The following is a 4,553-nucleotide window of genomic DNA, read 5'->3' on the forward strand; positions in this document are numbered from 1 at the left end:
TTCTGTTCCTGTATTTTATCCCTGCTACCTTCAGAATATCAAAGAGAATATTCAGGTCAACATTGTCACAAGCTTTCTCTAAGTCTATGCTATAAACGAAGGTTTACCTTCCTTAACTTATCTTCTACGAGAAGTTTTAGGGTTAGTAGTGCCTCACGTGTTCGTACGTTTCTCTGGAATCCAAGCTGATCTTCCCCGAGGTCGGCGCCTACCAGTTTTCCCATTCTTCCGTAAAGAATTCGCGTTACTGTTTTCCAACCGTGGTTTATTAAAATGATAGTTTGGTAACAAACACACCTGTCAACTCATGATCTCTTTGGCACTGCAGTCCAGATATTATTATTAAAATCCTAGGTATCTCTGTCACGTTGAAAATGGGGATGACAGCAAGTTGGGGTTCGCGGGGAAGGGTGAGAGAGGCGTTAGACTACAATCTTTGCCTACCCTCGCCACTAGAACCGGATCTTGGATAGGTGCGTGAAATGAAAGAACGACTGCAGTTTTCAGAATGTGGAAACGAAGCAGACAGCACAGTGAACAGAAACAACAGTTCGGAAGCGAGTAGCGGCTACAGAGCTCGGCGCGAGCTGTGTGGATTCGCGGGCTTTAAGGTTCTCAAGGGCGCCACAACAAACAAGCACTACGCTACGCTACTCTACTGGGCGGCCGGCGCAGGCGCAACAGGGTGCGGCAGTCGGGGTGGGGGCGGCGAAGCGGCGCTGACGAAACGCCGGAGCGCCCTGGCGGGCCGTTGCACCGCGCCGCCGGCTCTGCCGCTGTGGTGACGCAACGCGCGCGCCGTTGCCAGGCGGCGCCGCGAGCGCCAGCGCGTACGCTAGAGTACGGTCACGTGGCCCGTGACGTACCGCGGCCCGCGTTGGCGGGAAGGAGGCGGCCGCGGGCCATGTTTGGCGCGCCGCCTGTCCCCCCACCACCTCGGCCCGCCGGGTGCGCCCCCTCTCCCCACCCCCGTGGCGCCAACTCGCTCGGGGGAATTTGCACTTTCTGTCGCTCGTAAATCACCAGCACTGCTAGGCTTTATCCTGCGGCCTCTACTCTCCACCCTGATCAATAACAACGGAGAGTGACTTCTCCGCGCCAGGAACCGTATTTGTTACTACGTCTTCGAGTACTCGTTCATCAAACTTCAGGCGAATACCTTGGCAATACTGATACGTACTCTTTCCTCGAGAACTGCAACGTTTTTATCTTATCTGCATGAAAGAAAACAGTGCGTCACTTCCTTGGTGATCACATGGCAGCAACAGTCAGCAATAAAACTTGCTTTACCACAGGATTCTGTTTTGTATCCAATATGATATCTCACTTATTTACTTAACTTATCCAGCGTAGGTATGCCCATTATCACTAAAACAACCGTTTCCGGTTGTATCGGCTTTTTCAACCCCAGTGTATCCGGACTGATAAAACCACTCAGAGTAACCGGTTTCTGAAATAATTGATGTTCGTTCTTTTTATTCCTGTATTTCCTGTAATAAACGTAGAAATCAAAAAATTTTGACTTCTCAAATTCAAGACACACAAAATCAAAATATTAAATTAAATACCCAAATAGAAGGAAGCTTAGTCCGTCCACTGTTCGCCGCTTTTCTCGAAAAGTGGTAAGTGCCGACTACTACTACCAAGAAAAAAATACTAGTATTCTGTTATTGATTCTAAATTTTAGAAACTATGGCTCAAAAATCATGATATAGCAGAGGGCCATACCACTATTTGGACGTTAAGAAAAGTCAGTGGTACAGGATGAAAATTGACGGCGAAGAACTCTATATTTCGTGTTAATTTGTCCGTTTCCAAGAGCTACAAGCAGATAAAAGCAATTTCTGTAGACACACGAGGCAGATCAACTGATTTCTATTTTTATTGTAACCAGACTGAACTGTTTAGTTCTCCTTATATTACGTCACAAATCTGCTGTGGCTTCTCCCGTTTCTAGCCGGCTGCTGTAGCCGAGCGGTTCTACGCGCTTCAGTCCGGAACCGTGCTGCTGCTACGGTCGCAGGTTTGAATCCTGCCTTGGGCATGTCCTTAGGTTAGTTAGGTTTAGGTAGTTCTAAGTCTAGGGGACTGATGAAGGGTTGTTTGGGGGAAGAGACCAAACAGCGAGGTCATCGGATTAGGGAAGGACGGGGAAGGAAGTCGGCCCTGACCTTTCAAAGGAACTATCCAGGCATTTGCCTGGAGCGATTTAGGGAAATCACGGAAAACCTAAATCAGGATGGCCGGACGCGGGATTGAACCGTCGTCCTCCCGAATGGGGACTGATGACCTCAGATGTTAACTCCCATAGTGCTCAGAGCCATTTGAACCATTTCTCCGGTTTTTAACGTTTTAAAGCAAATGGAGCACTGTACTTCACCGAACTTCTTGAAATACTTGCAGACTAGGTATGGTACCATTCTATTATACAACTGATGTCCGACGACGACAGTAAGAAACTACCGTTTAGACAAGACAAGATGGGGCAAATCTTACACAGTGCATGTACACGCTTACTATCTAGAACAGTGGTTCCCAACCTGGGAGGTAATTACTCTCTGAGGGGTAAAATGAAAGTTTCTGAGGGATGAAAACTAAACGATTCGATTCTGTTTCAGTCATGAAACTAAATTATTTTCAAAATATCATTACTATTTCGACAACTTCGTAAGACTCTAATAATGATTATATAAGCTATCAATAATTACTTCTTCTCAATTAGTAGCATTAATGCGGTGGAGCTTACAAGTACCTCACACAGTCCACCCACTGCTCACATATGTTGTGATTTGTCCCATACATTGCTGATGATAAAAGGGAGACTTATACGTAACAAATTCAAAATATTAAAAAAAATGTCTTGTCCAAGTTGTACTCGGCGTGTTTTTTTAAGTAAGTTCCGTTTTGCTGTAGACACTAGTAGTTCGCGCGCATACCGCAACGAGCGCGTGCGTCGTGTACCGGCATGCCTCGGGAACAACTGTGCTCAGTTTTAGCTCTGTAGCTAACCTGTACGGTTGTGTTCTGTGCTTTCAAAATGTTTAAGACTATCAACTAGCCCGCCGCGTGTGAAGTTCGCTCAGTCGTACAGTTTTTGTTACCTAGAAAACTGTCTACTGCAGAAAATCATCGACAGATTTGCGAAGTGTACGATGATACTGTTATGAGTGAAAGCGAAGTGCGGAAGTGAGTACGAGAATTCAAAGATGGCCGTGACAAAGTCCATGATGAGCACCGCTCCAGTCGCCCTTCTTTGATTACAGACGATTTGGTGGCTTCAGTTGAGGCGAGAATTCGTGAGAACAGGCGCTTCACAATAACAGGTCCCTCAAACGAATTTCCTGACGTGTCGAGATCAGTGCTTTACAGCATTGTTTCTGAGCACCTAAAGTTTAGGAAACTGTGCTCCCATTGGGTCCCAAAACCCCTAACAGAGGACCACAAAAACCAAAGATTTGAGTGTGCGATGAAATTCTTGACTCGTTATCATGAAGAAGGTGACGGCTTCTTGAGTCAGATCGTAATTGGAGACGAAACATGGGTTTCGCATATCACGCCCAAATCGAAGCAACAGAGCATGGAATGGAAACTCACACACTCACCTGTAAAGGTGAAGGCCAAACAGACTCTGTCCCAGCGCAAAATCATGGCGTTGGTGTTTTGGGATAGGCATGGTGTTTTTCATCCAACGAGGAACCACTATCAATGCAGAAGCATACTGTCAAACCCTGAGAAAGCTACACTGAGCGATTCAAAACAAAAGACGCGACATGCTGACAAAGGGAATTGTCCTTCTCCATGACAATGCAAGACCTCACACTGCAGGACAGACCCGCGATTTATTGGACACTTTTGGCTGGGAAGTTTTAGACCACCCACCCTACAGTCCTGATCTTGCACCGAGCGATTACCATCTGTTCCTCCACCTCAAACAACACCTCAGTGGCAATTGTTACAATGATGACGACGACGTGCAAATGGCAGTGGACTCTTCTTGGTTATCGGAGTAGGCGGCAAGTTTTTATGAAGAGGGTATTTTAAAATTGGTTGAGAGGTATGATACATGTTTGAACAAACTTGGCAACTATGTCGAAAAACAGAGCGAAGTATGTACTGTCTGAAATTAAATTTACTGTTCTGAAATAACCTTTAGTTGTGTACTTATGTTCAAATGGACCTTACTTTTAAAAAAACGCGCCTCATAGATAGACCTACAATAGTCCAGAAATTGCTTCTTTACTCACTTTGAAACAAATAAATGAATTAATTGACAGCATGAAACTGCAGTAACTATATGAGGGCTACTATAGAGCTGTACACAGTTTTATTATTAATTGTTATTGGAGTGGTTAGACACAAAGCATTAACAATCTGAAGTCGTCTAATTTCTGCCATTTCAGAGGCAAGGGGTGAAGTAATGAAGTGATTTACGAACAGTGAAGTATAGTGCACATTGTTGTATTCTGCCTACTCGTCAATGGGGTGCCTACGAAACCTACTTTCTCGGATCGCTAGGTAACAATTCAAGCAAATCGTATTAATGAATATTATTT

This window comes from Schistocerca piceifrons, chromosome 5 (genome assembly GCF_021461385.2).
Source record: "Schistocerca piceifrons isolate TAMUIC-IGC-003096 chromosome 5, iqSchPice1.1, whole genome shotgun sequence".
NCBI lineage: Eukaryota > Metazoa > Arthropoda > Insecta > Orthoptera > Acrididae > Schistocerca > Schistocerca piceifrons.